This window comes from Canis lupus, chromosome 4, assembly GCF_003254725.2.
Source record: "Canis lupus dingo isolate Sandy chromosome 4, ASM325472v2, whole genome shotgun sequence".
Classification (NCBI taxonomy): domain Eukaryota; kingdom Metazoa; phylum Chordata; class Mammalia; order Carnivora; family Canidae; genus Canis; species Canis lupus.
The window spans coordinates 1,679,941-1,706,296 of NC_064246.1; the positions used below are offsets into that span (position 1 = coordinate 1,679,941).

At 35.3% G+C, this 26,356-nt stretch overlaps 1 pseudogene; it reads right to left on the reverse strand.

Annotated features, from left to right (window-relative positions):
* Window positions 1-16,624: 16,624 nt before the first annotated feature.
* The window catches only part of LOC112660811 (40S ribosomal protein S17-like), a 32,347-nt pseudogene continuing 22,615 nt past the window's right edge, over window positions 16,625-26,356 (reverse strand).

A 26,356-nucleotide genomic window follows, 5' to 3' on the forward strand; every position in this document is an offset into this window, starting at 1 on the left:
ACAGATCATTATATATTTACCCAAATCTATAAATTATAGACTGTAAAGAGTCAACTGTAACTTAAATTATGGACTTTGGTGCTTATGATGTGTCAACACTGATATATGGATTATAACAACTGTACCACTCTAGTAAGGAACATTAATAATGGGAGAGGCTGTACATGTTGGGGGACAAGAGATGTACAAGAAAAATCTCTGTTTTGCTTCCTTAATTTTGTTGTGAAACTGCCCTAAAAATAACATTTTAGCAAAAAAATATATGTAACCAAACCAACAAATATAATAAGATAATCAGATCTTTAATGTGAACTTTTACATTAATCTGGCTAAGAGTTTGATGAGTTTAATGCAGCTATATATGCCAGATATTTCAATATATGCTGGTGTACTCCTTCCCCCCCACCTTCCTTGGCTTTATTGCTCCACAGAGAGAGTCTGCACCTTGGATATTATTTAAGTTTAATTTGCTATTTCTATATTGGAGGGTCATTGGGTGCTGGCAGCAGGGTGGGGGGTGGAGTGTCATATCAGGTACTGATTAAATCAGGCTTTAATGGGACTGTTTCTAGAGTGTGGCCTTTGAAAGTGTTTTTGTTCCTTCTGGAATGTATGTTTTCCTGCTCTCCATTCCTTTCGTCAATATAGCACATTCTAGATATTTCCATCATAGCACCTGTAACACTTTGAGTGATTTTCATATTGGATTCACTTAGGATCATCAACCATTTCAAATCTGATCTGATTTAATTAATTGCTATGACCCCTGGATTTTTACAAGATCAGTCAGTAATATGTGCTCATTAAATATTTTTACCAGAGTAAAAATAAACTCTTTAACTAAAAGAGTATCTATTTCAAATGCATTCCATCATGTGGATTTTTAAATTATTCATTCACACTTATCTGAGATTAACTGTATTAATGTATTCTCATCTTACTTGATTTACATTCTGAATTTAATAAACATGCTGTGAAAACATCATTAATAAGAAAAAAATATTTTTGACCAATGAGGGGAAGGGTGATATGACACTTCTTTTTTTTTTTTTTTTAATTTTCTATTTCAAACAGGTTTTTTTTTTAATTTTTTTTTTATTTATTTATGATAGTCACACACAGAGAGAGAGAGAGGCAGAGACATAGGCAGAGGGAGAAGCAGGCTCCATGCACCGGGAGCCTGACGTGGGATCCAGGGTCTCCAGGATCGCGCCCTGGGCCAAAGGCAGGCGCCAAACCGCTGAGCCACCCAGGGATCCTGATATGACACTTCTTTAAGAAATGTTTCACTCAGCTGCTGCAAATGAAAAGTCTCTCTTCAATGGTTATTGGAAAATAACAAAAGAAAGAAAAAACATGCTTGTCCACATTAATGATTTGTCATTGCTAGAAGATAGAAGTTATTTATCTCTCCAAAAATGACATTCAATACTTGGATAATTCTATCAAAAATTAGTAACACTTGGTTTTACTCTTTCAGATATTTCAAGTGTAGAAGTCATAATATATGGAAATAAAATTACTCTTTTTATTTTTAACCTTGAAATATGATTGTAAAATTTTCACTATGACTGTTTTGTAAATAAGGCATTTATCTAAGCTATAATATTGGGCAACCTTTTTGATATTTTGACTCAATGGTGTAGCATAGTAAGCAAAGTGAGGTTGGTTCCAGGACAGATTTGATTGGCTCCAACTCTTGAAATGCCTCCAGAACAACCTCATACATCTTTAAAGGAGGATAAAGAAAGAGAATCAAACCAAAAACAAACAAACAAAAGAACAAGATAGAAATGGATTTCTGATTTTAACCAATCTATGGGGGTAATTAAATATAAATATCCTTCCACCCTTGATAGATCCAAAAGGCAATTCTCTCAGATGAAAGAAAAGTACACTTAATCTCCTTTCCTAAAATGTTAACTTGGTTGTCCTTTAAATAAATTTCTGTCAGTTACAGCTTTGGTAGAAAGCATTTTATCAGGAGAGCCTATTTATAGAAAAAATGGATCTATCTTACAGATGTTATAGTGAAATAAAGAATAACTTGACTTTGTTTTTGGTTTATGGGGAAAACACAAGGTTAAGAGCAGGTAATCAGCAGTCACTCGTCAGCCTCTCTGTCTCTTCTTCCTTGTTGTCTCTTATCTCCCTTGTCTTGGAAACCCAGAGATGCTTTATATGCAGCAGATTACATAGAGAGATTCCATGTATTAGTTGTTTATTACCAGCAGAAACATAATGCTTCTGCAGAAATATGAGAACCTAAAACTGAATGTTCAAAAATACCTTTATTAACTCACTGCAACTTTTCAGGGGAAGAAAAGAGCTCTGAGGAAGAGTATTATAGAGCTATATTTAATTTTACTTGATCACTTTGTCAGTTTTGCAAAAACAGTCTTTCAATGTGGCTGAGTAGCATTGTTAATAAAGGCAGAACATAAAATGGAAGAATATGTTAGTTTCTTTTCCACAATATAGAGGTAAAAGCATCCATAACAGTGAGGCGAGTTCTGAGAATATACAGGAGAGGCAGATTTAAAGTCAGCCTGTCAATATTTCAAAATAGGAGGTGACAGAAAATATTGACATATTTCAAAAGGTTAATAATGCGTTTCATAAAATATATAAAAGTTATTTCCTTCTTAGGGCTTAAAATGTGACAGCAATGTGTAGTTATACATAATCCATGTTAATAAAAAATATTTACCTTCTTGTGCTTTGAGCTATGCAGGCAAACTCTCCTTTCTCCAATTTCTATGGCCTCAAATCTCATTATGTTTAATTATCATTTGTAATAGGAATAATAACAATATCCAATTTCCTGAGTGGTTACTCTGGCTCAGACAGTGTGACGAGGGATTTATAGACATAATTTCCTTTCCTTTCCTTTTCTTTCCTTTCCTCCTTTCCTTTCCTTTCCTTTCCTTTCCTTTCCTTTCCTTTCCTTTCCTTTCCTTTCCTTTCCTTTCCTTTCCTTTCCTTTCCTTTCCTTTCCTTTCCTTTCCTTTCTTTCCTTTCCTTTCCTTTCCTTTCCTTTCCTTTCCTTTCCTTTCCTTTCCTCACAAGACCACTGTAACATATATATCCTACATTTTTCAAAAGATTTTATTTATTTTTTAAAAGATATTATTTATTTTTACGAGAGAGGGAGAGAGCAAGTGAACACAAGCTGGGGGGAAGGGCAGAGGGAAAAGCAGACTCCTCACTGAGCAGGAAGTCCTATACAGGCCTCAAAACCAGGACCCTAGGATCATGACCTGAGCCAAAGACAGATGAGCCACTCAGGTGCCCCATTTTTCAGTTTTAAAAATTAACCATTTAAAATGAATCACCTGCAACTGTTCACACAGTTAACAAATAAATAAAACACCCAAACCAGATCTAATTCCAAAGCCTAGTTTTCTATTTATGTGGCATGATGATAATTGAAATATAGTATGATAAACTTAGGTTATTATAAGACATTTAATAACCTTAAAAACCTGAAATGTATCAAATTATGTATGGAGGAGTTTTAGTGTTAAGTGAATTGTCTTATTTCTTATTTGTGTTAAGGATTGATTATCTTTCCCATAGTTAATCACATTTTGTTCATGGTAGAATTTCTGATTTTTACTACTTATAACTTAACCTTGTTCTATATTGTGCTGTTACTCTTTGGGTATAATTTTCTCTTCTTGGATGGTAAAGGCAAAAATCATAACACTTATTATTTTATTCTTCATATTGCCAAATAGACTATCATATGAACAGCAAATCCTCAATATTTATTTTAAATCCATGGATAGAGTGGGCTTTTATAATATTTTAGAATAGCAAGATCCTTATTCATTTATAGCTCAGTTACTCTCCAATCAAAATACCCATTAACAAGAATACGTGAACATTCCCTTTTTGCACCCCATTTGAGAATGCTTATGTGTAAAAAACATGTGAAAATCTCTGAAATGATAATGAGTTATAGGTAAAGGGGGAAAATATTACTTTGTATGTCAAGATATTCACAAAATGCATTTATGTATATGACATCATATACATATAACATGGGAAGGAGTAAAAATTTAGTGCATTACTCTGGAAAACTGTGTGGAGGTTCCTCAAAGAGTTAAAAATAGAGCTACCCTATGACCCAGCAATTGTACTACTGGGGATTTACCCCAAAGATACAGATGTACTGAAGCTGAGACACTCGCATCCCAATGTTTATAGCAGCAATGTCCACAATAGCCAGATTGTGGAAGGAGCCTCGGTGTCCATCAAAAGATGAATGGATAAAGAAGATGTGGTTTATGTATACAATGGAATATTACTCAGCTATTAGAAATGACAAATACCCACCATTTGCTTCAACGTGGATGGAACTGGAGGGTATTATGCTGAGTGAAGTAAGTCAATCGGAGAAGGACAATCATTATATGGTTTCACTCATACAGGGAAGATTTAAAAAAAGTGAAAGGGATTATAGAGGAAAGGAGAGAAAATGAGTGAGAAAAATCAGAGACTATGACAAAACATGAGAGACTCCTAACTCTGGGAAATGAACAAGAGGTAGTAGAAGGGGAGGGAGGTGGGGGAGTGGGGTGACTGGGTGACGAGCACTGAGGAGAGCACTTGACGGGATGAGCACTGGGTGTTATACTATATGTTGGCAAATTGAACTCCAATAAAAAAATATACAAAAAAATTAGTGCATTGAGAATGGGTTCAAACTTAAATGACTATCATCTTAATATAGACTTCTGTATTCATAGGATGTTATTTATAAACCTAAGGGTAACCACAAGTCAAAAATCTGTAATAGGTATGCAAAAAATAAAGAGGCAGGAATCCAAGCATATCACTAAAGAAAGCCATCAAACAACAAGGGAAGAAAGCAAGAGAAGAGAAACCAGATAAAAATACTGCAGACTAGAACTACAAAAACATCTGTAAAACATGTAACAAAATAGCAATGTGTATATACCTATCAATAATCACTTTGAATGTAAATGGATTAAATGTTCCAATCAAAAGACATAGAGTGCTAGAATGGGAAAAAAAGCAAGACCCATCTGTATATTGCCTACAAGAGACTCATTGCAGATGTCACATCTACAATGCAGGTTGAAAGTGAAAAGATGGAAAACACATTGATCATACAAATGGAAGTAGAATAAAGCTGAGTAGCAATACTTATATCAGACAAAATAGACTTTAAAACAAAGGCTATAACAAGAGACCAAGAAGGCCACTACCTAATGATAAAGAGAACAATCCAACATAAAGATGTAACTATTGTAAATATTTATGCATCCAGCATGGGAGCAACCATATACACAAAGCAACTATTAACAAACATAAAGGAGGAAATTAATAGAGATACAAAAATAGTAGGAGATTTTAACACCTCACTTAAATTAATGGATAGATAATTCACTGAGAAAATTAGCAAAGAAACAGACAGACACATTGGACCAGGCAGAGCTAATATGTATATTCAGAACATTCTCTCCCAAAACAGCATAATACACATTCTTTTCAAGTACACATGGAACATCCTCCAGAAGAGACCACAGGTTAGGCCACAAAATAAGACTCTACAAATTGAAAAAGATTGGAATCATATCATGCATCTTTTCTGACCCCAGTGGTATGAAACTAGAAATCAATCGCAGGAAAAAAACCCAGAAAGAACACGAATTCATGGAGGTTAAATAACATGCTATTAAACAGTGAATTGACTAGCCAGGAAATCAAAAAATACATGGAGACAAATGCAAATGAAAACACAATTGTCCAAAATCTTTGGGAGGTAGCAAAAGCAGTCATAAAAGGGAAGATAATAGCAATACAGGCCTATCTGAAGAAGCAAGAAAAATCTCAAATAAACAACCTAACCTTACACCTAAAGGAGCTAGAAAATGAAGAACAAACAAAATCTAAAGTCAGTAGAAGGAAGGGAATGAAAAAAGATTACAAAAGAAGTTAAATTGAGAAGAGAAAAATATATCAATGAAAGCAGGAGCTGGGCTTTTTTTGAAAGATCAAAAAATTGATAAACCTTTAGCCAGACTTGAAAGAAAAAGAAAGAAAAAGAAGAAAGAAAGAAGAAAGAAAGAGAAAGAAAGAAAGAAAGAAAGAAAGAAAGAAAGAAAGAAAGAAAGAAAAAGAAAGGAAGGAAGGAAGGAAGGAAGGAAGGAAGGAAGGAAGGAAGGAAGGAAGGAAGATGGAAAGAATTCAAATAAATAGAAGAAGCCTAGAATAAATCTGTAAATTCCTAGAAACACACTTACCCCAAAACTGATTCAGGAAGAAAAAGAAAATTTGAACAGGCCAATTACCAACAATGAAATTGAATCAGTAATCAAAAAACTCCCAAACAAACAAAAGTCCAGGACCAGACGGCTTCATGGTGAATTCTACCAAATGTTTTAAAAAGACTTAATACCTATTTTTCTCAAACTATACCAAAAAAGTAGAAAAGGAAGAAAAGCTTCTACCTTCATATTATAAGGGCAGAATTACCCTAATACCAAAACCAGATAAAAATACTGCAAAAAATAAAAACAATAAAAAAACTACAGGCCAATATCTCTGATGAACATGGATGCAAAGATCCTTAACAAAATATTAGCAAACCAAATCCAACAATATATTAAACAAAAACCATTCACCATGATCAAGTGGGATTTATTCCAAGGAGGCAAGGGTGGTTCAATATTCACCAATCAATATGATACATCACATTAATAAAAGGAAGAATAATAACCATATAATCACTTCCATAAATCAGAAAGAAACATTTGAGCACAACATCCATTCATGATAAAACTCTCATCAAAGTAGGTTTAGAAGGAACATACTTCAACATAATAAAGGACATATATGAAAAACCCCACAGCTAACATCAAATGATGAAAATTGAGAGCTTTTCCTCTAAAAGCAGGAACAGAACAAGGATGTCCACTTTCACCACTTTTATTCATCACAGTACTTGAAGTCCTAGCCATAGGAATCAGTTAATAAAAGAAAAAAAAGGCATCCAAGTTAGTGGGGAAGAAATAAAATTTTCACTATTTGCAAATGACATCATACTATATAGAAAAAACCCTAAAGACTCCAGCAAAAAAAACTACTAGAACTGATAAATGAATTCAGTAAAGTTGTAGGATACAAAATTAATACACAGAAGTGTGTTGCATGTGTATACACTAATAATGAAGTAGCAGAAAGAGAAATTATAAAATAACTTACAGTTGCATCAAAAAGAATAAAATACCCAGAAATAAAATCCAACAAGATGAAAGGCATGTACTCTAAAAACTATAAAACCATGATGAAAGAATTTGATGACACAAACAATGGAAAGGTATTCCATACTCATAGACTGGGGGAATCAATATTGTTAAAATGTCCATACTAAACAAAGCAATCTATAGATTTAATACAATCCCCATCAAAATACCCAAAACGCTTTTCCTAAAATCATCCTAAAATTTATATAGAACCACAAAAGACCTCAAATAGCCAAAGAAATCTTGAAAAAGACCAGAACTGAAGGTATCACAATCCCAGATTTCAAGGTGTACTACATAGCTGTAGTCATCAAAGCAGTATGATAGGTGGCACAAAAATAGACACATAGGGGCAGGCCAGGTGGCCCAGCGGTTTGGTGCTGCCTTCAGCCCAGGGTATGATCCAGGAGACCCGGGATCGAGTCCCGCATCAGGCTTCCTGCATGGAGCCTGCTTCTCCCTCTGCCTGCATCTCTCTGCATCTCTCTCTCTCTCTCTCTCTCTCTCTGTCATGAATAAATAAATAAAATCTTTTTAAAAAAAATAGACACATAGATCAATGAGACAGAACAGAGTCCAGAAATAAATCCACATACATATGGTCAATTAATCTTCAACAAAAGAGGCAAGAAAGTACACTAAAGAAATAAGAGTCTCTTCAAAAAGTGATGTTGGGAAAACTGGACAGCTACTTGCAGGAGAGTGAAACTGATACACGCACACACAGGCACACACACACACAATAGAATATTTCAGCCATAAACAGGAATAGATTTTGCCATTTGCAACAACATGGCTAGATCTAGAGGATATAATGCCAAATGAAATAAATCAGTCAGAGAAAGACAAATACCATATGATTTCACTCACGTGGTATTTAAGAAAAAAAGAACAAAGGAAAAAAGAAGAAAACAGAAGGGAAGAGATGGGAGAAAACAAAAAAATATTCAGGCTCCATTTTTATTTTTTAATTTTTAAAGATTTTATATATTTATTCATGAGAGACACAAAGAGGCAGAGACACTGGTAGAGGGAGAAGCAGATTCCCTGTGGGGAGCCTGATGTGGGACTTGATCCCAGGACTCTGGGACGCCTTGATCTGAAGGCAGACCATCAATCACTGAGCCACCCAGGTTCCCTAAAAGACTCCTTTTTAAAATATTTTATTTATTTATTTGACAGAAAGAGAGAAAGAGAGCAGAAGCAGGGGGAGGGGCAGGCAGAGGGAGAAGGAAAAGCAGGTTTTCCCTGCAGGGTTGAAAGCCCAATGTGGAACTCGATCCCAGGACCATAGGATCAAAACCCCAGCCTAAGGCAGACACTTAACTGACCGAGCTAACCCAGGAGCCCCCAGACTCTTAAAAATAGAGAACAAACTGGTAGTTGCCAGAGGGGAAGTAGGTGAGGAGAGGATGAGTGAAACAGGTGAAGGGAATTAAGAGTGGGATTTATTGTGATGAGCACTCAGAAATGTATAGAATTGTTGAATCATTATACTGTACACCTGAAATTAATATAACAATGTATGTTAATTATACTTGAATTAAAAATAAAAAAATAAATTTAAAAAAGATTAGTCTTTGGTGGAAGCTGGTTAAAAACACAGTGAAGGTTAAGGATATACTCACTCTCCAGTGCAAAAGTGAGTCGGATATGAAGTATTGATCAAAATTTTTAAAGATTTTATTTATTTATTTATTCTTGAGAGACAGAGAGAGAAAGAGGCAGAGACACAGGAAGAGGGAGAAGCAGGATCTCCCAGTATCATGTCCTGAGTCAAAGGCAGACACTCAACTACTGAGCTACCACCCAGGTGTCCCTTTTTCAAATTTTCTTACAAATTTTCTATGAACTTTGGTACTACTACATTTTCACTTTCAATGTGTTTATATACATTCTTATTTGAAATTGTGGAATTATTTCAACACTTTTTAAATATGATACAATGGAATGTGATATAATTTAAATAATATTTAAATATAAATATTATAAATATAAATAACACTCAAATATGATATAATAATTGTCCTTATTAACATACCTTGGTTATAAATGATTAGGTGAATGCTTCTGAAAATTCTAAAGAATTCAATGTTTTCTCATAAGAAAGAATGATTTCCTTAAAAAATGTATGATGTTTAATTGAGTTAAAGATACTCTCAAAAGCAAATATAACTAATACATTATGATCATTATAATTAGGGTTACTATTTGTAGCTACTGATGTGTATTTTTTACCTAGAGATATTTGAATTTAATAATATTGGACACATAAATAAACTAAAAATTACACTTATACTGATTGTGGTATACTGAAAAATAATTGTCTGATAAGCCTTTCAGTTTCATATGCTAGCATATTTGAAATGTAGTAACTCTGAAGAAGTAATAAAATTTTTGAGAAGGTGCTTATGGAGACCAGTAAGAGCATATTTCCTGTTATTTTCATTAGTAATCAGTCCCATTATAATAATCAAAATTTGTATAAAATAGGAAACATATTTCATTAATTTCTCAGTATACTATGCATTTCTTCTAAAAATCAACTTATATCATCATAATTTTAATACTGAAAGAGCTATCAAAATTGCATCTTATTTTTTGACTCCTTAAAGATGGTTTACATATTCTTCATCTGAAAGTAAGGAAAATATATCATATTTTTTTAGTGTAACCTTTATTTTAAAAGTTAATTAATTCCCCTTGATTCCAAACTTTACTCAAAGGAGCTTATTTGGATCTGTCCTATTTTTTTCTGTTTTTCCATAAGATTCTATATAGTTCACTACCTACTGTCTTATCCTTAATTTGTTCACCTGCTGTTCTAGCAACCTTAAAATATCCAAATACTTTTTTACATTTAAACTTAATATTGAAATGGAACTTATGGCAATTAACATTCAGGTATAAATTTCTTATTCTTTCAGGAAGAATTTAAATATTTCAACATTTTTTCATCATATTTTAATTGATCCTTGGTCTTCTAACAAGGCAGTATCGAGATGCTATTATAATTTCCAATGTGTATTTGTGTCTATAAATGTGTGTGTTCCATTCTACATATTATACTTCCTGTTTTTCATTTAATAAAATATTTCAGAGATGGAGATCTGGCACTTTTGCTGCATACACACCTTCCACCAGAGGATGAAAGGGAAGGACAAAAATAGAGGAGTTAACCTAATTTTAATTGCTACAACCATTTCAACTAATATTTCTTCTATGTATTGTATTCCACAATATTGAACAGTGTTTCATATGAGCTTGATAAATGGCTATTTATAATCTATGCATATCCTTTTTGGGGGGAGGGGCTCTAAATATTCTTTATTTTTGTGTGTGTGATTATTTTTATTTATTTATTTATTTATTTATTTATTTATTTATTTATTTATTATCTGTCTTAAGTTTTTATTTAAATTCCAGTTAGTTAACATACAGAGTAATATCTTGAAGCAAATAAGAGGTGTTATGAGACAAATTGACAAATGCCTAGAATTTTAAAATTAAAATTCTTAAAATTGAAAATTTGTATAGAAATTCATAAGAACTGTAATGGAAGTATATTAGGTATATTAGAAGTTTTACTTGTGTATCTAGCTAAGTGAAGGTCACTAAGATCTAGAATCTATTTCTTAAAGATAAATACTCCAGAGTGTATTCAATTATCAGATATTGGAAATCATGGCCTCATTTTTTTAAAGATATAGTTATTTATTTTAGAGAGAGAAAGAGAATGAACATGCACACACCCATGAATGAACAGGGGGAGGGGCAGAGGGAGAGAAACTCAAGCAGCCTCTGTGTTGAGTAGGGAGCCTGTTGTGGGACCCAATCTCACAACCCTGAGCTGAAACCAAGAGTCAGGTGCTTAACTGACTGAGCTACCCAGATATCACATCCATTTTTAGTATAATGAATACTGAATTTAGCTAAGCATTTGCTAGATGCCTCATTGGAAAAAAATTCATAATGTGGTCTCTCTTACAATATATTTAGCTAATTTAATAGAAGATTCCCATAAATAGGTTGTGTTCCTATGACTTCTTTAGAATATTAGTGAATAGATTAACATCAAAATAAGAGTAATAAAGAACTTTGTCTTTGCTCAATATCTTTTAATTAATAATTGGTTAAACAACAAGAGTAGGAAACACAGCAGCAAGTTATATTCGTTAGGAAAGGAAAAGGAACGATAAAGAGGAGATCACATTAGAAACCACCCACTCTGGTTCACATGGCTCAAAATCCCTCAACTGTTTACATTTTAATGTGTTTTTAATATATTATTTTGTGTCTTTCTCCTTACTTCTGCTAACAGATTATTACATCAGTAATATTTAATGTTTCAGAGGAAACCTTTCCATGATAAAAGAGTCCCTGTTTGCTTAAAAGTGTGGAGTGATGTAATGTGTATAATTCCTTTGGATATTTTTCCCTCTAAATCTTATGCACACTGTCATACTTACTTTGAAATATAGAAATATAGGGATAGCAAATGGAAACACTATTTGTTTAGCAATCAGCTGCTGATAATAGATAATACTCCATATTATAGCTCAGAACAAGTATTCACTTAACACTGGCATATCTGAAGATTTGGCGATTGTGTGTTACACTACTAGATGTATGTCTTACAGGAACTCTTACAAAATGTACCAAGATGTACAGAAGTGCTCTGTATAACTGCAAAAAACTTGAAGACCGTTCTCATAACTGCAAACTATAACAAAATTGACAACATGATGTTGTATATATTAACATGATTAATATTATACAGGAAGGAAAACATAGTAACTGATGTTACATTTAACCAATATAAGAACCTTAGAAATGAAATAACACGTGAGAGTAAAGTGCCAGAATATTTCATATAGTTAGATGGTTTTGTGTAAAGATAAAATAAAGCAAAATGAAAAATATTGCTGATACACACATGTGTAAATGATAACATGGTAGTGGACACTGGTGCACACACGAAAGGCTCCTTATCCCAGACACAGGGAACATTGCCTGTTGATGGCTCACAGTTTAGTCCTAGCCCAGGATTTACCCTCAATTGAGGAGACTATGGTTATAATTTCTCTCTCCAAGGCAACCTGCACCCAAAGATGGTTGATCTAGAGGTGGAAGGTAGAAAGTCCACCTCCCTTGAGATCTCAATTCAACCATTAATAGAAAGACTAACAAGCTATTAGCTATGAAGGAAATACATTAGCTCATTGAACTTGAGATACTATCCATAGGTATTCAGAAATACTCTTTCACTTTTAGACTCTCCTCTGAACCACAGGGAGTGGTTGCAAGTACATGTACATTGATAAAGTGGAAATCATGGAAATCATGGAATCCAAAACTTGGGGAAAGATGTTTGGAATGCCAGTATACCGGCAGAGTTCTAAGCTTCTCTTCCAACTTTTGAGAAATATATTGGAGAAGATTAAAGCTTTCTTAAAACACTTTGTGTGTAGACTTCTAGAGATTGTATTCCAGGATAAGAATGAAGGTAGGGGAGGCCTTACTTTGAGATTGCACCCCCTCAATTCAGTGAGGATGGTGGATTTTTGCAGTGGCATTTCCAGACATAGCTCTTACTATCATAGTCAAAGTAAACATGTTTTCTAACATGGGCTGCAAGTCCAGGGCAGAAATTATAATGGTGGGACCCTTAGAGATTGTTGGTGGTCTTTGATTAGTCATATGTTCTAAGGACTTTAGTGTGTGAGCAGTGAACTCAAGTTTTACTTGATCTATGTGAATGGAAAGAATTTAGATCTGGCTGATGAGGGCTGTATTTGAGAGTCATACTTTTTAATCCATTTTTATATCAGAGCCAGTTCACAGATTCAGAGTCCATAAATGAGAAGAAGTTTATCCACATAAAAAAGAAACCTGAAGCATTCTCAAGTATGTACTTAATATTCCCAAGGCTTTCCCTAAAAAGAAAAAAAAAACTATGAAAATATTCCAACAGAACTCATAATTTGGGGATTTACTGTGAACTAACATTGAGGTGTTGTAAATCCCTGAGAATAGAAAATGTCTCTGTAGTCTACTAATCAGAGTTGGCAAAAAAATCTTCATTTTAGGACTTTTATATAGTGGGATAGATAGAGTTAGTGCCTCAAGTTTTGATCATATTCATAGTTCTCGAATCTATAGTTTTGAAGTTTGGATAGAACTACCAAAAGGAAGAAGGATAGGGAGGAAGGAAGGAAGGAAGGAAGGAAGGAAGGAAGGAAGGAAGGAAGGAAGGAAGGAAGGAAGGAAGGAAGGAAGGAAGGAAAGAAGGATAATCTCTATAATAGTTCCCTGACTAGTGAACTAGGGCTATTATCACCAGAAAAAAAAATGTGTTAAAAGCCTCTCATCTACCTCTCTACTTCACTCCTTTCTAACTACATAATAGTAGTTGTTATTAAATTCTGTTTAATTCATTTGCTTATTTACTTGGCCTATGTAGGAGACATGTAGGTTCTGGAAACTGACAGTAGGTCATCATCAACTTGTTCAGGTAGTCACTCCAATTGCAGCTGCCATTCCAAATGCAATCTCTTTAGAGAGGCGAATAGACAGAGCCCTCAACATCTAGTGTACAGATATTGATTTGGCCTTTTTGTTTTTGCTACAGTTATTAACCAAGATCATTAGAAGCCACTTGATTATACTTGTCAGTGACAGCGGTACTTCACCATCCCCTCTCAGGGCTTTGTCAGAGCTTAGGTTCTCTGTCACAATCCACTCTGAATGAAAGTTAACTATTTTGTTATCCCACAGAATATCATGTTGCTCCACTACTTCAATGACATTATTCCAATTCAATCTAGAGAGAGGGAATTGGCAGGTATGCTAACTTCCTTAAAGGAGACATGATTGCCATGGTGGTAAAATAACTTCATGAAGATAGAAGGATCTACCCCAGAAGTTAAATTTAGGGAATTAGTTGATTTGAAGCTTGTATCCCAAATAGCTTACAGATTCCTATACTTTGCCCCCTTATATCTAAGAAAAAAAAATTGATGAGACTTTCTGGATTCTGGACAAATATCATGTTTAATTATGAAATGATGTGCCCAACTATCCTAAACTGTCAATTACATTTTTTGAGTTATCATGCCATACATATATGGATGTGTAACAATAATCCATCTTTAAGTTTACTGTACTATGGAAGATAAAATCAAACAGGCCCAAAGGTAAGTAAGTAAGGTTAGTAAGCTCCCTATTCATTTTGTCTTCAGCTCACTTGTGGGGCCTAATGGTCAGAGTTCCTTCTGACCCTAAAACTGAGAAAGAAAAATACTAGAACCTAGTTTATAAATGTGCCTATAGTTCATATTCCATTACCTGATTATAAACTGCTGCAACATAATAGCCCTGCTTAAGAGTGCCTAGAAGGTACAGTAAAAAAGAGAAATCCACTATTTGCTGAATTTTATGCAGTAGAACTGGTTGCTAACCGTGCTTAAAAAGGAAGATGGTCTCACTGACAGAAATACACCAGTTAATGGGTAGTATTCAATATTTTGACTGAATGGTCATGTTCCTAGAAAAGACAGTAAGATTGGTGGTTAAGAGGATGGGAAAGATACATACAAGAAAGCACAAGAGAGCACTAGGAATGGCACAGAGTATTGGCATATTTTCATCCCACACTATGAAACTATTCTACAGGTGACATGTGGATATGACATGCTCACTCCCAGCTAAATTCCATTTACAAGCCCTTAGTCATAAGGCAGCACCAACTATAAGGGAACAATTAGGTGGACACTACGACTTGCTATGGATGCTAAATATTTTCTCAAGTCAACATAATGATTACTTAATTGGCTCATGGAAAAATGAGCATAGTATTTGGGATGGAGATTACATATGTAATCAATAGTATGGGATTTCCTTTCACCAAGGTTGACCTTATTCTTGCCACTGGAATAAACTGCCAAAAGCAGATACCAACACTGAGCCTCCAATGGGGCATCATTCTTGGAGAAGTGAAGTCAGCCTCCTAGTAGAAGAATAATTATGTATGAAAGGTCTCTATGAAGATCAAGAGTAGGTATATTAAGAATGGGTAATGGTTAGAAAAGAAAATTAAGAGTCAGTTGGAGCTTCCATAAGAATCTATCAGTGACAAGGCAGCTTACACAACATGAACTTTTTTCACAGTTCTGGAGGCTGGAGTCTAGATCCAATTGTTTGAGTGAGGTGGATGAGAACAGAGTACCAGAGGAGGGGAGTTAATGGAATTGTGAGAAACTAGAATGGTCATTGTCAAGATTTAGTAGACATATATAAAACTGAAGGTAACTTTGATCAGTTATCTGAGATCCAGCTGTAAGAATTCTGTGTCCAACAAGCGAAACAGATGATTCTGAGAAAGTGAATTATGGACAAGACATTGAGAAACACTGGATTATGGGGCTAGATGGATCCAGAGAATGTGGAAGTCACTCAAGATGACAACAGACATAGGATGGGTGGCAAAGCGAGGCCCTAGCACAAGGTTCTATATTTCCTACCTTTTGATTATAGTGCCAGAAAAAAATATAATGCCTTGAATGTAGTTTGAATAAATGGGAAGAACTGCAGATTTAAGAAATTTGAAAATTTTACAGCAGTTAGGACACACTTCTTGTATCATGTTCAGACATGAGTTCAATGCTTTCCTAGTGGATGGGGTTTTATTAAGTGATGGAAATGATGAAACTAAAACAAGGGTACACAAAATATGATAAAATGAAGTAATTCTGTTAGGCCTCGAAGAAAGAATAGTCAGGGCAATTGTTTCAACATTTGCAGAAATAAAAATGGAAGCAAGCATTTTAAAAATATATATATACTCTAGAAGGCAGAGCTAATATCAATGAGTAGGAATTAGAGGAACTTAAATTTTGGCTTAACACAATGGAATTTTTTAATAAATAGAACTTTCTGAAGACGAATCAGAACCCCCCCTCCCCCCCCCCCATTTAAGCCCTGATTTTTCCACCTCTGATTGTGTTTAGGCAGACTTTGGATTGTCACTCCTCTGTGATGATGTGAAGGAATTTGTGTACCATATTTGAGACGAAATTACTTTCTAAACGTCAGTTGGAATCTTTCAAAGAATAAGATTTCAAGATTTGGATTATTTTGTAATTAAAAAAAACCAAAATACATTAAAATCTCAAATTTGTGCCTGTAATATACCAAAACAATATGAATTATTTACTCATAGTTACCCGACCTGGAAAATAATAAAAATATGGTTAAACACTGTACTCCTTTAGAAAAGAAGTCAAACAAGCTTGAAGTAGGGACTATGGTTTTGTTTTGTTTTTTAAGTATTAGAATTCACAAAGACATTAAATGAGACTACTATCAGCAGACCTCTCACGTACAAGTGGCAGGAGTCTGGCTGCAGTGAAGCTTCTAATCCTTTTCACTGCAGGAGTTTTCTCTGCTGTGTTCTCAAATAATCCCTGTTAACAATCAGAGTGACAGGAACGAGTACCACAGCTCTAAATGCTGAAATGTCTCCCTCTCCTCTGGCTCCACTTACCTCCCACCGTGTATCTCGGCTCAGCCAGCCTGCAACGGCTTTAATCAGGTATTGGCACTTGGTCCTTAGTGATTTGGCCTCAGAGGAACTTTCCGTGCGATGCTGGAGAGAGAATTTAACCATGAGCCCAGTTTATCATATCGTCTTGTTGGTAGCTTAGTTTATTCCTACGGAGAGTCGTCACCATCTAAAATGCCTGTGCGGTGACACTAGCCTCCTCTGCTGCACCTCACCAAGCTTCTGGACTCAAAAAACACTGTACGATCCGCCCTCATATTTGCTCATAGCGATATCTGCCAACAAAAGTAGGCTCTCTTCATGACATAGATTATTAATACCAATCATTTTGGTACACATGTCATTTCCATATGTAGATATATTTTTGTTGCCGGAAAAATATTCCTTTGTAAGATTCTTGCTTTCAAAAAAAAAAAAAAAAAGGAAGAAAAGAAAAATATGTTTCAAACGCCTAGTCTAAGATAAAAAGTGATATTTCTGATTTAAAATGTTTAGTTTCTTTTGTCTTTATTTTTTTCAGAAAACTAGTTAAAGGAGCATGCTTAAGGCATGTATTAACAATTTAATCCTAATTAGTATACTTAGTTTGGAAACTCTTAGTTTCCATCAAAGAGTTAACAGTTATCCTGACTTTCAGTAAACTTTCTCAAGACTATAAAGTCCATTTGACAAGTTTGAAGGATGCTTAAAATACGATGGCTGGAGAAACCTCTTATAGTTCAAAATGAAATAAACTAGTACTGAAAGGTACATCAAAATGAGCTACAACCGATTGTAATGTATCCATGTCAGATAACTAATTTTAGAATAGGAATTAGGTTTCATTTTCATTTTACTTATTTTAGGACTTCACATGATTCTTTAAAAAGTTTATTTTAATAAAGCAATAAAACAATGAATAAATGATTCTGTCCAAAAAATAGAGAATGCTAAAAATGTTTAACAAATCAAACTAGAAATTATTACTGATAACTTAAAATGACTGATTATTTCAAAATGTTTTGCTCTCTTTTTAAGATTTTAAAAATTAAGTACATAAAACATTATCAGCTTAACTCACCAATAATTTTAGACAATCTTATGTTTTTACTTGATCCAAAAGCAGAATTCAGGACAAAGCCATTTCCATATGTAAGGAGTTTAGTCTGAAAAGAATTTTTAACTAGGACTCCTGGTGGCTTCGTTAGTTAAGCATCCAATTCTTGGTTTTGGCTCAGGTCATGATCTCATGGTCCTGGAATCAAGCCCTGCATCAGGCTCAGCTCTCAGTGTGGAGTCTACTTGTCCCTTTCTCTGCTCCTTCCCCAACCCTCTCTCTCTTATAAATAAATAAAATCTTTAAAAATATTAAAAAAAAAATAAAAGAATTTTTAATCAACACTTAAGGAAAACGACAAAAAAAATAATTAAAATATATTACAGCTTTTGCTACAATGACCCAAAAAGACAAATTCAGATCTCTAAAACTTACTTAAAAGAAAAATATCTTGCAGTACCTGGGTGGTTCAGTGGATGAACGTCTTGTCTTTGACTTAGGTCATGATCCCAGGGTCCTCGGATCAAGTCCTGCATCAGGCTTCCTGCAGGGAAACTGCTTCTCCCTCTGCCTATGTCTCTGTCTCTCTCTGTGTCTCTCATGAATAAATAAATAAAATCTCTTAAAAAAAAAAAGAAAGAAAGAAAAATTCTGAGTTATTTCCTTAATGCTTTGCAGTATATTATGAAAAAAGTAATTATTTTACAAAATTATAAAATAGCAAAAATACTCCTGATCGATTATATTTTCCTACTTTTGAAAGGCACATACACACTGTGTAGTGATTACTGTTCATGTAACCTGGAGAGCTCAAGTACATGATTAGTATGCTTTAAGAGCAGTATTTTTTTTTTTTTTTTGAAAGCTAAAAAAGAATGAGAGTACATGAAAAGCAGAGGCAGGGGATCCCTGGGTGGCGCAGTGGTTTAGCTCCTGCCTTTGGCCCAGGGCACGATCCTGGAGACCCGGGATCAAATCCCACGTCGGGCTCCCGGTGCATGGAGCCTGCTTCTCCCTCTGCCTGTGTCTCTGCCTCTCTCTCTCTCTCTGTGTGACTATCATAAATAAAAGATAAAAATTTAAAAAAAAAAAAAAAAAGCAGAGGCAGAGGGGCACCTGGGTGGCTCAATTCGTTAAGCATCTGCCTTTGGCTCAGGTCCTGATCTCAGGATCCTGAGATGAAGCCCTGCATCAGGCTTCCTGTTCAGCGGGGAGTCTACTTCTTCCTCCTGCCCCCACCCCCCTCTCATGCTCTCCTCTCTCTCTTTCCCAAAGAAATAAATCTAAAAAAAAAAAAAAAAAGAAAGAAAGAAAGAAAGAAAGAAAGAAAGAAAGAAAAGAAAAAAGAGAAGTAGAGGTTCTCTTTGAAAAAGTTCTTTTTGGGGATCCCTGGGTGGCGCAGTGGTTTAGCGCCTGACTTTGGCCCAGGGCGTGATCCTGGAGACCCGGGATCGAATCCCACGTTGGGCTCCCTGCATGGAGCCTGCTTCTCCCTCTGCCTGTGTCTCTGCGTCTCTCTCTCTCTCTCTCTCTCTCTCTCTGTGTGTGACTATCATAAATAAAAAAAATTAAAAATAGGGGGATCCCTGGGTGGCACAGCGGTTTGGCGCCTGCCTTTGGCCCGGGGCGTGATCCTGGAGACCTGGGATCGGGACCCACGTCGGGCTCCTGGTGCATGGAGCCTGCTTGTGTCTCTGCCTCTCTCTCTCTCTCTGTGACTATCATAAATAAATAAAAATAAAAAAAATACTTAAAAAAAATAAAAATAAAAGGTTCTCTTTGAAGAGGTTCTTTTAGTAAAGCTAATTCTCTAAAAGTAAAGAAAATAAAAGGGTGTATTTGTGGTTAACTTATACATTAAACATGAGGGTTCATGTTAAAGCTTTATTTTTTCTAGAAACTTAGAGAGTATATTTATTTCCAAGAGAGTGTAATAGATTTTTGGAGTCCACCAGGCTTAATTAGGAGCATTTCTCTACTGTTCCTAACCATAACTACTTGTGGGTAAACAATGTATCAGATAAGGGGAGTGAGGGATGTAGGGGGGGATAAATGATTAGCTCACAAGAAATCCTCAACCTGACAAAAAATGAGGGGAAGTATATGATGCCATCTGAATTATAGACATTTCCATAGCAAAAGAAGAGCCTCTCCAGCCCTCCTATTTCTTACCAGTATCAGGAAAAAAAGAGAATTTTACTTGGAAAATATTGCAGTTGTGGCAAGTAAGAGAGCATGGAAAGCCTAGGAGAAAAGTTGGGGAGAGTATCTTGAGGAAATTAAGTCTCTCAAAAGCATTTGAACATACCAGGGAACTAAGAAAGCTGCATGCATGCTGAAGGTCAGACACGTTATCAGAAAAGACCAGAAAGATGCCAAGTTTTCACCAATGGCTGATCTCTGGACTCAGTGGAAGCAATAATTGAGAGCTGAGCCAGATTTGTAAATGGACTCGCTAAGTCTTAAAGGAGTGGCCAAGCACATAGTTTCTTTTTATCTATCTCTCTATCTAATCTACTTTATCTATATACTTAACGATCATCTATCATTTATATATCTGTATTTATCTTTTTTTTTTTTTTTTGGCTCCTGACATTGACAAAAATCTTTGTCAAAACCCTTGCTGAACACAAGTTAAGAAATAGGCAATTAAGAGACAACATGGGGATCCCTGGGTGGCCTGGCGGTTTGGCGCCTGCCTTTGGCCCAGGGCGCGATCCTGGAGACCCGGGATCGAATCCCACATCGGGCTCCCGGTGCATGGAGCCTGCTTCTCCCTCTGCCTGTGTCTCTGCCTCTCTCTCTCTCTCTGTGACTATCATAAATAAATTAAAAAAAAAATTAAGAGACAACATGTGCCAAAGAATATAGAGTTTACAAAAGCAGTTTAGAAAAAAACAGCCATAGAAGAAAGCAAGATACAAAACAAACTTTAGGAGGTGAAGTATTGTGATTTCCAGAGTTGCTATAATATTCAAAAGGTCAAATTTTCAATCAAATATAGGAAATATGCAAAGAAACAAAAAATATGTCCTATCAAAGGAGAAAAATATCAAAAACAAATATGTCCCTGAGAAAATAAACATTAGACTTAAATTAACTATCTTAAAATTTCTCAAAGAACATCACAAAGAGGTAAAGGAAACCAGAAAAATGATATGTGAGCAGATAGGGAATTTCAATAAAGAGATAAAAAATATAAAAAGAAACTAAATACAACTTTGCCAAAAAGTGTAATAATTGAAACGAAAAAGGATTTTTTTTTTTTTAAGATTTTATGTATTTGTTCATGAGAGACACAGAGAGAGGGAGAGACACAGGCAGAGGGAGAAGCAGGCTCCATGCAGGGACCCTGATATGGGACTCAATCCTGAGACTCCAGAATCATGCCCTGAGCAGAAGGCAGGCACTTAACCTCTGAGCCACCCAGGCGTCCTGAAAAGGGGGTTTCAATAGATTTGCACAGGTAGGAAAAAAGAAGCTATGAATTTAAAGATAGGTCAGTTAAAATTATATACTCTAAGAAGCAGAAAGGAAAATGAAAGGAGAAAAATGAACAGAGCCAAGGAGACCTCTGAGACACCCACAAGTATACTAACACACATACAACAGTTATCTCAGGAGGAGAACTAGGTATTTTCCCAAGGTATATAAAAGTACTGATTAGAAGGGGCACCGCCCCCCCCCCAATGTTTAGGCAGCACTATCAATAATAGCTAAATTGTGGACAGAGCCCAAATGTCCATTGTCCATCAACAGATGAATGGATAAATTAGAAATGTCTATATACAATGGAATGTTAGCCATCACAAGAATGAAATCTTGCCATTTACAATGATGTGGATAGAGCTAGAGTATTATGCTAAGTGAAACAAGTCAGGCAAATGATAGGCAAACACCATAAGATTTTTTCCTCTATTAAAAACCACCCTGTCAAAATGAGGCAACCATCAAAGTTAATTGGTTGTGCGGTTCTAGTAAATGCTGTTCACACATAATGGATCTAGTTGATTTATTTTCTATTACACTAAATAACCAAAAAAAAAAAATCTCATTTTGTATATGTATTTTTTGTTAGATTTCAATTTACCCATGAGAGTCATCCTTAAGGATATATTTCATTAAAGCAGTATGAAATAGCTTCTGTTTAACAGGCCTGCATTCATGGAAATTATTTGAAAGGCCAAGGCATGCATGGTACGATTTGGCTGATTAGCACTCATTTTACTTTCACCAGACAAAGCAATTATGTTCACATAGGAAAAACTAATACTGTGAATATTAGTTTTTCATTGATTTATTCTCTTAACAGTAGCAGACTCACTAACTTACCATAAATTACTGATCAAGAACTATTTTAACACAGAGACATAGGCAGAGGGGGAAGCAGGCTTCCCACGGGGGAGCCCAATGCAGGACTTGATCCCAGGACCCCAGGATCACATTCTGAGTTTAAAGGCAAATACTCAACTACTGAGCCACCCAGGTGGCCCTTAACCTTTATTATTTAAAAATAATAACAATGATATGAAAAACAAAGAAAGGCAGAGAATTAGTTCACTGTTGAGACTATAGACAGGATAAATGCAATCTATTTCCATGCATTGAATTTTAATTTTTTAAAAAGAGAATCATTGTACAAAACATTATTGAAACAATTGGAAAAATTTGAATCTGGGCTTTCTATTAGATAATAGTATTATTAGTCATTGTATAATTTCCTAATTTTGGTAATTTTACTTTGGTTACATAACGAGAGTTTTCCTGACATGCTGACAGAAAATATTTAACTCTGTACTATAATTAAAACATAAAGCTTAGAGGGGTGCCTGGGCGGCTCAGTCCATTATACTCAGTCCATGACTTAGTCCATTGGATCATGACTTAGGCTCAAGTCATGATCTCAGGATCCTGGGATGGAGCCTGGCATTGGGCTCCTCCCTCAACAGGGAGTCTGTTTCTCCCTCTCCCTTTGCCCTCGCTCATGTCCTGTCTCTCACAAATATATAAATAAAATCTTAACAAAAACTAAAGTTTAGAGAATGTATCATTCACCCACACTATTTGTCTTTATCTAGAAAACAGTAGTTTATTAGCTCAATCTTCAAAATGATATTTTTGTGCCATATTATAATAAATAAGAAAATAAAGAATAATATTGGCAGAGCATATGACATCTCAGTTAATCCTCAAATTTATATGGCAAAGAAAATGTTGCAACCATTTTCTCAATAAAAGTCCTGCATAAATAAATAAATACATGCATACATACATACATAAATACATAAATAAAAATTTAAATTCCTAAATGGAGCTCACAGAAGTTTACTAATTTGTGTAAGGCTCTACATCTAGCCATGGTGAGGTGGAGATTTAGTCACAGTGAGTATAATTCCAAAGTTTACAATATAATTACCAAAACTTCCTAGCTGAATGAGCCAGGCTACCAATTTGGGTGAAATTAAAGAGGGGGAAAAAAAAAGTCTTCCTCCCTCAGATGTCAGTAAATTAGATGATAAACAAGCAAGCATTTTATTGCATTCTCAGTAATGTGGCCATTGTCTTATAGACTCAAAACTTTAAGAGTTTATAGTCTAGCTAGAAAATAAAACAAATATATAAGAAGCAAAAGAAGTAATTTGGACAAATTGTAGAAAATAATTTAGAAATTTGTCCTGTTCTCCTTTACTTAATATTTAAGGATTCACCTTAAAGTTCTCCTAGTCTAGGATGCCAGGATTCTGATATACATGCTTTCTCTTTACATTTTGCAAACACCCCATGGTAATCCTAACAGGGCAGTTAGCACATAACTTTAATGATTTTCTTCCATGAATGAGGTGGCTTGAGAAGAGTTGATTAAGTGTCTTCAGCCAGCTTCCGAAAAACAAAACAAAACAAAGAAGCAGGGATCCCTGGGTGGTGCAGCGGTTTAGCGCCTGCCTTTGGCCCAGGGCGCGATCCTGGAGACCCGGGATCAAGTCCCACGCCGGGCTCCCTGCATGGAGCCTGCTTCTCCATCAGCCTATGTCTGTCTCTCTCTGTCTCTCTGTCTCTGTCTCTGTCTGTCTCTCTCTCTGTGACTATCATAAATAAATAAAAATTAAAAAAAAAAAAAGAAAAAGAAAAAACAATGAAGCAGTCTCTGGAACAAAGTACTGAGAATTGTAACAACAGTCCTTATCACTGCACTGTGATCAGGCTATTTCAATAGTATAAATGCAGTAAGTAATTCAGATGTTGCTTCCTCTAATGACCTCTTATGTGGCTTGAAGGGAGATCTTCATCATTAGAATGTGAAGTTAATGAGATCCATAGTAGATTAATATAAGAAAGCCCATTATATGTTCTTACCACCAACATATTGGTGATTGCCTTGATGAAGAACTAACAGATACTAATAACCAAACTAAAAGGCAATCTTCCAAACCAGAAATATAAAAATTCACAGACGTGCCTGTATTCAGAGGGTGGAGGGGAAAGACTATTTTCGTAAAACCCAACAAATACATCTCTTTGGATAACACCTATTTTCCTGCAAACCAAATGTACTATTATTTTCAAAGAGTTCTTGAATGATATTTCATTTTTTTTGGAAAATTATTTCAATGGACTTCTTTTAAAACAAAATAAGGGGGATCCCTGGGTGGCTCAGTGGTTTCGCGCCTGCCTTTGGCCCAGGGAGTGATCCTGGAGTCCTGGGATCGGGTCCTGCTTCGGGCTCCCGGCATGGAGCCTGCTTCTCCCTCTGCCTGTGTCTCTGCCTCTCTCTCTCTCCCTCTCTCTCTCTCTCTCTATCATAAATAAATAAAAATAAATCTTAAAAAAAAAAAACAAAATAAGTTGTAATTAATTAGAATCTTAAAATTATGGGCAGCCCAGTTGGCGCCCCGGTTTAGTGCCGCCTTCATCCGGGCCTGATCCTGGAGACCTGGGATCGAGTCCCACGTCGGGCTCCCTATGTGGAGCCTGCTTCTCCCTCTGCCTGTGTCTCTGCCTCTCTCTCTCTCGATCTCTGTGTCTTTCATGAATAAATAAATAAAATCTTTTTTAAAAAAAATCTTAAAATTAACTTTCAGCTTGTAGGAATTATTATTTCACATTAGTTTTGTCAATGGTGCACTTAATTTTACCTAGATAGTTCATGGTGGAGATTTGCTATTCTTCGTAAATACTGGGCATCTGAATTGATATTTTCTGTTTCAAGAAGTTCTCACTGTATAAAGGAGGGCCTGTCGGGGATCCCTGGGTGACTCAGCGGTTTAACGCCTGCCTTTGGCCCAGGGCGCGATCCTGGAGTCCTGGGATCGAGTCCCAGGTCGGGCTGCCGGTATGGAGCTGCTTCTCCCTCCTCCTGTTTCTCTGCCTCTCTCTATGTCTATCATAAATAAATATATATTTAACAAAAAATAAAGGAGGGCCTGTCTTCCACTGTAAACATTGAAAAAGCCAAATACTTTCCCAGCTTTCTGGCTGATCACACATCCATACCATGTGACTTAAACTTAGTCTATCATGTGTTCTTACTTTGAAATTTGATTTTCTACAATGCAACAGCTACTTTTTGATGTCCTGCATAGTGTCTGCAGCTACTTCAGATTCTTATGGGTAGAAGTGACAGAAATGCTGGCAGCACCACCCTTTGTTATGTGAGCTGTGCTTTCTGTAGCGTCTCTACTTAAAGATGATGTAAGTGGTATTTCCCCAGGATGAATCCTACAGAATAATAAATAGAGCTTATTCACTTATTCATTTTTGGATACGTGTCTAGGAAGTGCTGTTCTCAGTTTTCCTGGATATGATGGAGCAATCAATAAGAAACTAAGAACCTTGACTAAATATGAGAACTTCCAAGCATCTTGCCTCTAATAGAGTAATTATAAACGGACAGTCAAGCATTAGCTAGAGATGTCTCTGCTTACAAAAACTAAACTGCAGTAGAAACTAAAATAAATCACACAACTCCTCTTCTTCCCCTCATTGCTAAAGTAAAAACTTCTTTTCTAATCTAAAAGACATTAAATAATTATTCTGTTATCTTTTCTCTTTATTGCTGTTCATCATATTAATTTTCACTCTATTACTCATTAACAAAAATACTGAAAGAGATTTTCGCAGGAGATTCCACAACCTGAAACTCTAAGATTGATTAATGTTTTCATATTATAAAGTGTTTTACATTACAGAAGGCATTGCTTTCTGAATTTTATATTGAATAGTATATAGGAGGACCTCTCGGAATATATATGTTACTAATCAATAGTATGTGTTTATATGGTTAAAGGGAGCATCACTGCAAATATTCGGTTATTTAATTAATATTAAGAAATTATGATATAAGATGAAAGAGCTAAGTGATTACCCAAATTGAGATAAAAATGTTAAGATATTCAAGAATATTGTGTGATATATTCTTTGAATTACCAATTACTTCTGCATCAGTAGAGCTGTGTGTAAAATCAGCATGTTGTTTATAAAATT